Source organism: Quercus suber, unplaced genomic scaffold (genome assembly GCF_002906115.3).
Source record: "Quercus suber isolate HL8 unplaced genomic scaffold, Cork oak 2.0 scaffold_182, whole genome shotgun sequence".
NCBI lineage: Eukaryota > Viridiplantae > Streptophyta > Magnoliopsida > Fagales > Fagaceae > Quercus > Quercus suber.
Window position 1 is genome coordinate 616,908 of NW_027069640.1, and position 13,842 is coordinate 630,749.

Genomic DNA, 13,842 nt, shown 5'->3' on the forward strand with positions numbered 1-13,842 from the left:
TTTTTTTTTTTTTTAAAGAAATAATAAGTGCACACAATTTTTACAATATTTTTACAACAAATTCTAAGTATCAGGTTGTTACTTGTTGTAATTGTTAGATTAAAATAGTAATCTCAATGTCAAATTTAAATTTGAACTAATAATAACTAGTTACCTGTGATTTATTGTGAAAATATTGTAAAAATATTGTGTACGTAGCACATTATATTTTTCTTTAATTCTTCCCCAGATTTTGGCATTCACTTTTTTTCCCCCCACCATTTTCAGCAATACCATTGCCACAATTACTTTTTTTTTTGGGCACTCACTCATTCCACTTCTCACACTCACACATCTGGTCAGGTGAGGAAAATTGGGCAGATGAATTACGGCAATACTATTGCTGAAATTCAATCTCTCTCTTCATACCCCTAAATAACTTGTAATAGTACCTATAACGCAAATATGTTTTAAATTTAGCAATATTTAGCCAAAAGACTCCCTAAATCAAGCACTCAAAGCCCACTAAAGACCATGAACATAGCTCAAAAATAAATAGACCCACCTACCAGCTTTTTGCAAAGTGAGTCCAAATTAGTTATTATAATAATAATAATTAATTTTTTTTTTTAAAAAAGGTGATGACCTGCATAACACTATTTGTTTTTACTTCCAAAAAAGCCTCGTGCTAAATCAAAGGTTTTTGACAAAGATATTGTTTGTTTGGCAAAATTTAAGTACAGTATTTAGGTATTATTTCATAGATTTATTTTTTAAAATTCAGTCATGTGGCTAAACTAAAAATACACTTCCATCTAATGAAAAAAAAGTCGTATGATTGAATTTTAAGAGGGATTCATAAGAAACAACACCTAAGATATTGTGCCTAAATTTTGTTTGTTTGTAATTGTGATGTGGGGTGGGATTGATATTATTTTTTAGGAACAAAACTAAAATTTTACTAAGAAAAACCAGCTATATCAACCTGAATCACAGAAGAAAGTTGTGAAAGAACATCTTCTATCCACACAATACATTCTGAACTAGTTATAATATATCTAGTCAAACTATGAGCAACCTTATTACCTTCTTTCTTAGTATAAGGGTAAAGCAATTCAGAAAAAAACCTAGAAATAAATCCTTGCATCTTAAACCAAAAGATCATATGGAGCCAATGACCTACCCATCTCAACTAAAGCCTTCGTTACCACTTCCAAATCCCCTTCCAAAATGGATTAAGCAAACTCAAGAGCCCGAGCAGTTGCCAAAGCCTCAATTTCCATAGCTTGAAAAGCTTGAAGAACCTATTAAGATAGAGATGCTATGACCATAACTTGATTATCCCTAATGATCACACCAATGCCCAATTTATTTTCAACTTGGAACACAATGTCAAAGTTTATTTTATATAAGTAAGCTAGGGGAGGTCCCCACTGGACATGAGGCTTAGGAGGCAAAGGGAGTGGGGGAGGCTAGATTGCTATGAATTCATCATACCTTTCCATTGAAACCCTAGCAATCTAATCAACACTACAATTAGGTTGGCGCAGTCTAACCTGGTTTCTTAATTTGAGTCCAAATTGACCATGCTGTCATAGTAAACCATTCTAAGTTCTTTACTTTTGCATAATCTAGGAGACCAGTTCATTGAAGTTCGAAAAGCAAGTGGAGATGCAAAAATCCCAGGAGTTAGAGGCGTTCCACACATCATCTAACATAGGACAAGACCAAAGAGCACGAAGTGGAGCTTCTAGGCCCAAGTTACATCGGTCACAACATGGACTATCAATCACCATTTTGTGAACTAGGTTAGCTTTGGTTGGCATAGAATTTCGACAAGCTCTCAAAATAGGATTCTTCACCTTGTTCGAAGAATGTAGAACCCATATATTCTTCCAAAGTCTAGTATCATGTGTATGAGGTTCCACTCTTTGGTCATCCTAAGAAAATGATAGCCAGACTTACAAGAGTAATTCTCATCCTGTGCCAGATGCCTAAAGAGAGAATCGGCTTTTGTATGGTAGGCTAAGTGTATTTTCTTGATAGCTTTGGCCTCCTATGGAACAAAGATGTCATCAATCAGATCTATGTTCTATTGTCTTATAGAGGAATCAATTAACAAGTCAACTATAGCCTCCGACAAAGATTCCACAACATGGGAAGACACCATAGTAGGATGCTTAACTAACAACCAGAGATGTTTCCAGATTTCCATTGACTTACCATCACCAATCCACCAATAAGCACCCCATGCAATGACATCCCTACCTTTTAATATACTTTTCCAAGAATAAGAGCCCCTCCTTGAATCTTTAGCCTCCATTATTGAGCCATGTGGGAAAAATCTTGCCTTAAAGACTTTATAAAACAAAAAGTCCCTATTATGCACAAGCATCCAAGCTTGTTTAGCCAACAAAGAATCCTTAAAAAGAACTAAATCTCTAAAACCCATACCATTCACCATTTTAGATTTTGTCATCTCATCCCATTCAAGCCAATGAATTTTTCTCATATCACCACATTGTCCCCACCAAAACTTTTTAATTAGGAAAGGAAGTTTGAAGCAACCCATGGCATCTAATGGAATAGCTTGAATGAAAGCTTTAAGCAAGACCTCCCGCCCTGCTTAAGATAACAACTTGCCCTCCCAGCCTTATAGCTTCCTCCAAACTCTCTCCTTAATGTAATTGAAGCTTGCTTTCTTCCCCTTACCCATCAGAGATTGAAGACCGAAATATTTCTCATATTGTTTAATCTCCTAGACCCCTAAAATACCTTTGATAATTTGTCTCATAGCCTTCGAAGTAGACTTGCTAAAGAAGATGACAGTATTATTTCAATTCACTTTCTGGCCAAAGGCACCCTCATAAGTAGATAACATATCCAGGACTCAGTCACACTCTTTAATTTTGAGGTTGCCTTGCCAAAAAGAGGCTATCATCTTCGAAGAACAGATGTGTTAGTCTTGGTCCCCTTTTGCATAGAGATAAAACTTATGTTAGGTTCTAAAAGCTTAGAACAATTGCAAACCGTAAACACAAACTTGTCTAAATATAGATTCCTAAATCTATAGGTTTGATTAGAAAATGCTCAAGGTGCTACAAGTCTAAATATAAGAATATGCAAGCTGCAAAAAAGAAGAAGTCAATTTCTAAAGAGTTTAACTGATCGAAAAACACGTTCAACCGATCAAAAAACAAGTTTGGCCGATCGAAAATTGCAGACATGAAATTTCTATAGAATTCTATTTTAGCCCAAACTCTGCTTTAGATTTTGGTTTCAAGTGAAACACTTCTAGTAAATAAAGGAAACCCTAAGGCACATTTTAGAGAGGTTTTGAGAGAGAGAAGAGTGCATCTTGTGCCTCCTATTGTAGATCTAGGGTTTTTGTACCCAAAGCTCTTAATTCTTCTACCATGTTATTCCTTGAAGAAACTCATGACCTAATGTTATAGAAGTTGATGCCATGATCTAAACCTTTGAGTGGGATCTCAAAGTCACAAACGTGGGTGTTTGTGTGTCGCAAATTCAAGATAGAAGAGCCCATTTATTCGAAGCTACATGTGGTCGTGTGAGTAAGTTCTACAAGGTAGCTTTAGATTTTAGGGAGAAAATCTACTGTAAACTTCCATCCTATCATAGTGACTTTGTTTACCTTAAGAATAGTTAGGTTAAATCCTCTACAGGTTTTTTACCTTGAAACTTGATTGTTTCATTGGTTTTCCTAGATAATTATATCGTTGTCTTCTTTATTTTTTCGCACTGCATGATATGATATTTTTCTATTTAACATAGATCTAATAATTAACCTAAGTAAATATTTGGCTAATTCACTAGAGTTAAACAATTTGTTTTAAGGAGTCTAAACAAATAAACAACTTTAATCTCACCCATTTTAACTACTTGTTTAATGATCCCATGCAAACTTTTAGTACACAAGAGAAAAAGAAAAGGGCACAATGGATCTTGTTGTATTATTCCCCTTCATGGTTGAATTAAACCTTTGGGCCCTCCATCAACAAGGATCGAATAAGTAACTGTTTTCAAACAAAACATAATGAGATTAATCCAATGGTCGCTGAAACCCATTCTCCTCATAAAATTCTCAAGAAAAGCCCACTCAACTCTATCATAGGCCTTACTCATATCTAGCTTAAGTGCCATACAACCAGATTTGCTTGAATTGTGAGTCTTCATGCAATGCAAAGTCTCAAAAATAGCAAGGATGTTATAAAAAATAAGACGGACTTTCGCAAAAGTCAAATGGTGCTCTGATGACCCTTGGTAAGACCTTCTTTAATCTGTAAGCTAACATTTTTGAAAAAAATCTTATACAGTGTGGGCATAAGCGCCCCTATCGAGTTGGGCAATAGTGGTTTCCTCATAAAAAGGTACGTCTCGGCCTAGGGTGGATCGAGCGAAGGGTGTAAATGTAGTCGCTGCCTAGATTAGGTCCAGAAATCATCTATATAGTGCTCTTGTGGAAAGACTAATCTTTACCAAAGCACGTGTCTGTGTTAAGAAATGTGCCCTTTAAATCCTATTGTTTGATGCTATATATGACATTATGTATGATGTTATGTTGTGATTAGTAAAGTTATTTTTTTTTTATCTAAATAATTGTAACATGAATATTTGGACAATATCATATAGTCCATAAGATGCATAGTATGTGATTTAGTTACAGAAGATATAAATCACAAGTTCTTTGTAAACTTAGAATTTTAGTTCGTAGTCGGTGATGAAATTGGACATTTCATCTGCGAAGATTATAACATATCAACTAAGTTGATTTGTCTTGATCATGGAAGTGGAGACTTCTAGTTGATATGTTGATATGTTTTAGTGTTAAGACATATTGAACTGGACCGCTGTGAGATTTATCATTCTACTAACGACTGTTAAATGAATAATAAATCTTACGACTTCTATTTACATGAACTCTTAATCCTGAGAGAATAATGAACCTGATCATGAAGTGTAGGTTGCTTTGATATATCAGGAGTGAGATATAATGTTACGATCAAAACCTCAGTATGTTTGGCAGCCACATTTAATGTTGAAGGAACATATATTCTCAAGATGGAATTCATAATCTCTTAATGGAGATATAAAATATTCCTTTGAGATAAGTTTAATGGGTTTAGTTATTTAGAGTGTTAGGCCGAACCACTTTAGTAAGAAGTTACTAAAGTATATATTTATGAAATTGGATTTCATAAATATATGATGAATAACTTAAAGGATTAAATCGGATACTCAAGGATTAAACCGGGTACTCAAGGATTAAGATGTAATACTCTTCAAAATGGTAGCCAACATTCATGACTTTGTATTACTACGAATATTTTAATGAAGGGGTTGAATGTATAATAAAGTCTTGGGATATAATTTATTAATAAGGCCTAGAGTGTAGTCATATTTATATAGTGGTATTAAATATAATTAATGGTAATTTTGAGCTTGTCAAGAGTTGATAGAAAGGCCCAGAACCCATTAGAGCTAGTGTTTTATTTGTCCTTTCTGGTCCCACTCCAAGCCACATACTAAAACCTAATTGGAATTGCCCAAAAGGCTAGTCTAATTAGATAATCAGTTATATATAAGGAGAGAAACATACAAAATTTTGAATGAATGAAAATGGTGTGTATGTGAGTATAAGCCTCTATTATTCTCTCTTGAACACATACGTATAAACTGATTGAGAGACCATACTTTTTAGGCATAAATGGAATTGGAGTGAAGATTTAAAGTGTTCCCAAGTACTTCTAATATTTGGTTTTGAATTTCACCACACCAAGGTACACTCTCTTATTCATAAATTCTAAAATTTACATGGTACATGTTATCAATTGAAAATGAAATAGATCCGTTAATTTTATACTGCGTATGTTTTGTATGTGATACAAACTATGTTTTTCCTACAGTTCGGAGTTTAGATATAGGGATGGGAAGGTGTTAGGCACCCAACCCCACCTAACCAGCGAGTCGGCCTCCACTCATTTTGTTTCAAATCCTAATTTTATAAAAGGGTCTCTTGACATAATATTCTAAACACACACACACACACACACACACACACACACACACACATACTCTGTGTGTGTGTGTGTGTGTGTGTGTAATATCCATCTAGAGCATTTAACATGGCCTATCATCCCCAAATCCTAAACATTCATTTATCATGGCATTCGAAAGTATATTCCAAGGGCGGCAAGCATGTCACAAGGCAGTAGCAACAACAAGATAATAATCAAGAATTATCACATGCATATTCATCATGGCAAACACGTCTAATCATTCAAGCATGGCATCCTCATATCCAATCATGCCATCATTCAAAAGATGCATGTCCAAATTCATATACATGACTTACCTCACTGCATCACAACACCTATGCCTCAATGCATGTTCATGCCAGTATCAAAGTATAGACCCTAATCATTCATCTAATAATCCAAGAATGTGAAACATGTTATTTTGTCAATCCTAAGGCTAAATATGTGAAAACTAGACTAAACAAATCCTAAACATGTGATTTAAAATAGAAAAAAAAAAAATTGAAGAAACTTGAATTTGGGTTTCTCGGCACGAGTATGCTTATGCATACACGGGAAGTGCGTGTGCATCCCATGTGTATGTGTACGCATACTATGAGTCTATGTATGCATGGATGAAGCATGCACACGCGTAGAGGCCAAAAATACAAACCCAGGAACACAACACAGATTTAAAATAGGAAATCTAGCAAACTATCATGCTTATAACACAAACACTAAAAAAGCTAAAATAAAGATAGAGGAAATAAAGCAATAAAACACAAAAGAAAGAAAACCAAAAAAAGAAAATGAAGAGATGAAGTTTGAACCTTTACCTCAACACTAGAACTCTTTAGAACTTTGATTTGATCGTTCCCCTCAGTCAATCTAATCAAGAACAAAACCAAGAAGGGTAGTATGTTTAAAACTCGAAGATTAAGAGCAAAATAGGTCCTAACCAAGTAAAATTTTACTTGAGGATGTTTTAGTATAAAAACTCCCTCTTTGATTCACTAGTTTCTAGTGAATTCGGCACATATTGTGTATACTTGGTAAAAGAACCTTTGGGGCTTTTTATAGTGATCATAGAGGGGTGTGGGGCTGCTCCCAAATGATGTGGGATTCATTCTACATGAATTTATGTCCAAAATCTTTACTTACAAGTATTCTAAAAACCTAAATATGTGTGCATACTAGGGGCATGCATGCACATGGTCCGTGTATGCATACGCATACTTTGAGCATGTGTGTGCATATGCGTGTGTGCATACGTATGCTTAGGGTTTTCTCTGCACATTTTCTTTACCAACTCATCCTTCAATTAAAAGTTCTACAAGATTGGGCCCTAAATAAACCTTGTGCCTTCGAGTGATATCGTCATTGGGGAACGGGAGCTTGAGTCATAAAGGGTACAAAATAAAATGTCTACGTAGAGGACTTTAGGCAATATTCATGAACATGCTTGGGATTTTTTTTTTTAAGTATAAGAGTAATGAAAGTGTGGTTCACAAGGTAAGGAATGATACTTGTGTTCAACCATGAGAGAACGGATTGAGTAACATCTTGGTCCAAAAATTGCCAGAAGTGTTGAAAGAAGAGAGGTGGCATTCCATCCAGGCTAGGAGCTTTGAGTAGGGCCATTTGTTTTAAAGCAGTTGCCACTGCACACTTCTAAAATTTTGGGGGTGGGATTGATATAAATGATACTTATAGCAACTTGTGTCGGTGGCATATATTAGAGTATCATATATTCATCCAATTTCCAAAGAAAAAGTTATTTTTTCATTTTGTTTACTTACTTTTTCAAAAATACCTTCTAAGTTATCTATTTTCTCAATTCTATTTAAATATTATTTCTTTATTTTTACTTTAATCTTCCTTGGTTCTTTTTTATAATCTTTCTCCATTCCCGAAAGAATAGAGGAAATAAAAACAATTTTTTTTTTTTCACTTCAGCAATTTATTTTATCTTGAAAATTACTTTTGTTAATGAACAGTAACTCTACAAACTAAGAGAGTGACTATTCACGAGTAAAAAACATTTTGCATTTTTGAGAGATGGTTAGAGTTGTATTTTAAGAGCATTTACATCAACCTCTCCAATTTAACATTTTAGCAAATTTTTGTCTAAACCCAACAAATTAAGTGTGCATTAGTCTCGCTAAGTTAACAAAAGTTTTAACGATGCAAAATATCCTTGCTACTTTTAGTGAGGCACTGACCATCGCTACATTAAAAAAATATTTTTTATTCAATTCTAGACTCTCTCTCTCTCTCTCTCTCTCTCTCTCTCTCTCTCTCTCTCTCTCTCTCTTTGCATGGTGGGTGAGGTAGTGGATAAGTGATGGTGCGATCTAGTTTGGTGATAGTGTAGTGGTGTTTTTGGTGGGTGTGGCGATGGATTGATGGTGTTGTGATATGGTTTGTCTCTCTTCTCTTCTCTCATCGTTAGACAATCAATATAAAGCATGACATTAGACTCATGTATATATTTTCTTTTATTAAATTGTATATAATTTTTTTTTTTTAAATCTGAGATAGAAATCTCATTCTAGCCTAATCTAAATGTATATGTGTGTAAAGCCTCGTGAAGACTTGAACCTTGACTCTTGCTCCCTACCTTATAAGATGTAGAGAGATTATCATGCGAAGGGTACGCAATGATGTATATCATGTTAATAGACATATGCCACATATAAATATAATAATATGACTATGTTTAGCAATATTACCCTATATAATATTTAGCATGAAACCATAGGATTTTTAATCCATTAAATAAATTCTATAATTTTAGATGGAATGAATGTGATAATAGATATATTAGATAGTACAATTACTAATTCTTAGAGAAAACTTACACTGTTATATGTCACACAAATAACCTTTGGGTTTGAAAGACACAATGAAAACAACTACTTTTATAAATTGCACAGAGCTTGAATTTGGACAGTTTTATGTTGATCACGTATTATGAAATAAAAGAAATAATTAGTAAGACACGGAAATATGAAGATGAATATGAACTTCTCAAGTGGTAATCAACACTAAAAAAAAAAAAAAAAAAAAAAAAAAAAACAAAGGGTGCTCATCCACACTTTTCAATTGATACGAGGATATAAGTTTGATATATAGCACTTGAGCACAAGTGATTCTCAAAAAAAAAAAAAAAAAAAGTGATCTATATATTTTGTTGAGAATCGAGTACAATTGATATAAACTGCTTGATACAATATATTATCCCAAATATAAAGGTGCTTGAAGTTGATTGGAAGAAGGGTGCTTTAATTGCTAAGCCAATAGAACATGGCTAGATGAGAGGCAATTGATTGCCGAACAAGACAAATGATGGCGCCCATGATATTGTGATCAGATTTTTTCTTTTTTCTTTCTTCTTTTTGCATGAAAACATTATTAAAAAAGGTTACCAATTATATATCTACCTACAATGGTTGCGTCTCTCTCTTCTCCCAATCATACTTCACATTACCACACGTCACATCTATATCTATATAATATAATACTAAAAGTTGAATTGTAGCAATTAATGTTGCTACGCTCACGTTAAACCATGCCAATAACTATGTCATTACCATATTTTTTCCTGAATTTCTTCTTTAATTTTAAAATTGTTTCCTAAATTTTAAAATACTAAAAAAATAAAAATAGTTCTCAGCCTTATCTCCACCATAAAGCACAAAAATTATATAGCTTTAATTCCAAAATAAAGCTCAAGCCCAAGCCCAAGCCCAAGCTTAAGCTTGTGTCTCACGGTTTCAAACTCCCTTTCTGTCTCCTCACCTTTGAGTTTACTGTGTTTCACGATTTCTGTCTCCCTACCTTTTAAACGGCAACCCTTCATCAGGGTTAATTTTTCAGCGGTTTCAATCCCTCAACGGCAACCCTTCAGCTTTTGCTAACACCAGCTTGTAATAGCAATCACTCTGTCTTCTTTCCTTTGTCTCTTCCTCCCCTCACAACATATTAATACTGACAAAAGGTGGATGATTCAGTTCAGGTATCTATGCTCTATTCTTGTGACTACCAGGCATAATAATTCAATGTAAGGATTAGATTATTTTGATTGATTTTTTTTTTCTTTTAAAAATTTTTACTGCCTCTTTTGCGATGTGATATGGATGATTGTTATGTTGATTTTTCTTTGTATTTGATTTATTTTAGGATGTTGAATTTTTGATTGCTGGGTTTTTTAATTGGAGTTCTACCTCTTTTGTATTGTGGGTCGTATGTGGGTTAGTGTGATTCTGATTTCTTCGTGTAGTGCTGTTGTGTGGGTACCTCACCAATTTGGTTTGGTTAACATGTGGGGAAGTTCTTGCTAGGGTTATGCCAACTGGGGGTTCTAATTGGAGTTCTACCTGTTTTGTGTTGTGGGTCATATATGGGATTATGTAGATATTGTTTAATGAGAGGGGCTGAACAGTTTATGTAGACTTATTTCCTATATGATATGAGGGGTTGCCCTAAATTAATAAAAAGTGAATCAGAGTGGTCCAAAATTTCCTATATTCGATGTTTTGGTAATGATGCTATTAAAATTCATCCCTAGCTACGTATATTGGTCCAAGACAAATCCCAGCCGTAAGTTTTCTCATATTGAATCAATCAAACAATTATCAAAGATTGCCAAATTCCCTTTCAGTTTTTTTTTCTCTCTTAAATTTTCAGTTATACTTTAAGAAGTAATAATAAAATGGAATGTTCTGTTCTCTTCAGCTGCAAATGAACGAAATTCAAGAGCTGCATGTGATGACAAACCAAATAAGAGAAGCTCTAGATTTGTTTGCGCAATGGTAATACAAAAACAATGTGGTTAGTCCATCTTTTACTCTCTCTTTTCTTTTATAGATATCTTAATTATTTTTTCTCTGTTTTATTTTCAAGTGTAATTACCAAATTTTAAATGTGCCTGTAGGGTTATTTAATGATTATCCAGTTGGGGAGAGGTAAGAAATTTTTTTACTTGCAAACAAGTTCAAGTATTTAAATTTCTCCTTCTGCTCAAGTCATTATTTCTTTCTTAGCATAACACAATGCAAGACTAATGCAATGATAGATTTTTCTAGCTTAGATTATTGGTAGAATTTATGTGAAACAATCTTGGACAATATTAAGGGTCTACTTAGATCCATAGGAAATTTTAGGAAACATGTGCATAATTTTTTAGATCTGTAAAATTTTCATTTGCCCAAACTCAAACACTCAAATATACCTTATACACTAAAAAAAATCTTTTTTTACAAATTCCTGATGCAATAAGCTATTCTTGGTATAAAGTATGCATAATAAAAGAACACCAAAATCTGCTTAAAATTCTGCAGGGCAAGGATTTTGTTATTATAAAGAAAACAAACCTTTCCCTATCCTAGCTGCCTTGACTAAGTTAAGCAGGAAGTATCATATTCTTTTTTCCTTTTCCTGTCTTTGATTTGTTCATTTTGCATGATAAGTAATGTCTGTAATTCCATTTATGAAAAGTAAAAAAAAAAAATATGTCTCTAATTCCACTATTTTACTATTTCATTTTTCCATCTACTCTACTTACTAGAGTGGAGAGTGGACCCATTTATGATGACTCAATTCTTGATAGAGTCTTATGTAGGAATTGAAGTCTCAATTCTAATATCCCTTAAGTCTAAGTAATGGAATGGACTGGATTCGTTTGTATAGTTTTGTACAAGCGATTTTGCTGTAATTTGGGTTCTCCTTTGCTGTAACAGTATCAGTCTTTGTGTTGTATATGGAGGTTGCAGGTTGTAGCTAAAATCAGTCTTTGTGTTGTATATGGAGGTTGCAGGTTGTAGCTAAAGCTGCAATATGCTGTACAGAATGATGCAGAGTTTGCTCTGCTGTCTGGTTGTTTGGCTAGCGCTAGTTTTTTTTTTTTTTTTTTTTTTTTTTTTTGGTGATTAGGTAGGGATTAATTTAAAGATTTTGAGTTTATTTATGTTGCATGCGTCATGTGAGCCTAGATTTTTGGGTTGGGTCTTCTCCTATGTGATTTCAACGACTATGTGTGTAGGTATGTGTAATTATTTTCTGTCATTTTTGTGTGTAAGTATTTGGGTTGGGTCTTATCCTGTGTGATTTCAACAAACATGTAGTGTAAGAGTATAAATTTTGCTATCATTTGTCAACCACTTTGTTTTATGGCTACTGAAATTGTTGTATAACTTAATTTGGTCCTTTGAATTGACTCTATTGTGGACCTATTTTATGTGTAATTTAATAATTATATAGAATTTGAGTTTGATTCATTTCTATCTATTTAAAAGATTTTTATATATCAAAAACAAAAAAAATCGAGATATGGGTTTGTTTATAAATCTATCATAGGATGCTGGGTCTTGTCTATTAATATTTGAATTGTTGTAATCTAAGATTTTTAGGGATTTTTATAGGTTTGGGGTCATCAAGAAGATGGGTTTGATTGAATAAAGAAAAGGGGCTGTTTGGCACAATATTTGTGAATTCATTAGATTTCAACAATAATTATGTTTTGTTTGGTTTTTGAGATAAAGTTGGAATAGAAAATTAATTTGGGTTTTTGACTGTGGATTGATTTTGATGGTCAATGTAACAGAACTTTGTGCTATTAGGGAGCTTGGTAGAACTTTTTGTTTTAGTCCTAGAGTGGCTGTATAGCTTGGGGACTGAAATAAAATAAGTAGTAAGATTAAAGATTTTGTTTTTTTTTTTTCCAAGCATTTTTCTCTTCAACCAGAGGGTTGTTGTAATTGATTCAATGAACCACTTTATGTTGGTTGATGACACATTGGGCGACAATTTGGATTTAGAAGTTGATGACTCAATTAAAGTGTGACAACATAGCAGATAAAGATGTGAGTGATGAAGAGATTGAAGCAAAAGAATTGGAAAGGCAAATGTGGAAGGATCATATCAAGCTCAAGAGGCTTAAGGAAAGATAGAAGATTGCAGCCCAACAAGTTGTAGAGAAGCAAAAGCCCAAGCAGACCACTGAGATCAGGCTCGGAGGAAGTAGAGCACAGGATGGGATTCTCAAGTATAGGCTAAAGCTGATGGAAGTTTGTAAAGCTCACGGCTTTGTCTATGGTATCATTCCTGAGAAGGGTAAGCCAGTGAGTGGTGCTTCTGACAACATTAGAGCTTGGTGGAAAGAAAAGGTGAAGTTTGATAAGAATGGGCCAGCAGCCGTAGCCAAGTATGAAGCGAAATGTCTTGCCATGAGTGAGGTAGAAAATAATCAGAATAGGAACTCCTGAAAGCATTCTCCAAGACTTGCAAGATGCTACTCTTGGGTCACTTTTATCTTCTTAAATGCAACACTGTGACCCCCCTCAAAGGAAGTACTTGCTAGAAAAGGGAGCTTCGCCACCTTGGTGGCCAACTGGAAGTGTAGATTGGTGGGTGAAGTTAGGGCTACCGCATGGTCAAAGGCCTCCTTATAAGAAGCCACATGATTTGAAGAAGATGATGAAGAAAGTTGGAGTATTAACATGCTGGATCTGAATGAATGCAATCACATGTTGCAATCTTATAAAAAAAAGTTGTGCACATCAATTTAAAGGATTCTGTAATCACATGTTGCTGAATTCATAGCAAACTTGAAATGTCATATTTACATGTTTGAACATACCAAATTAAAAATGTCACAGTAAGTTTGATTGCTCATATGCATATTTATTCTTGATGTGCTGCTACTTTAAAGTAGTGAGAAGGGAATTTGAATTATGCATGTCAATCAATAGAACAAATGGGGTTTAATGGATAGCTTAGTGTCATATTTGATATTTTTATGTTCTGGTCTTTTGCAGGACAGTTG

At 34.0% G+C, this 13,842-nt stretch overlaps 1 pseudogene; it reads left to right on the plus strand.

Moving 5' to 3' along the window:
- Positions 1-12,841: 12,841 nt before the first annotated feature.
- LOC136069651 (ETHYLENE INSENSITIVE 3-like 3 protein) lies at positions 12,842-13,529 on the plus strand (annotated as a pseudogene).
- Positions 13,530-13,842: the final 313 nt, after the last annotated feature.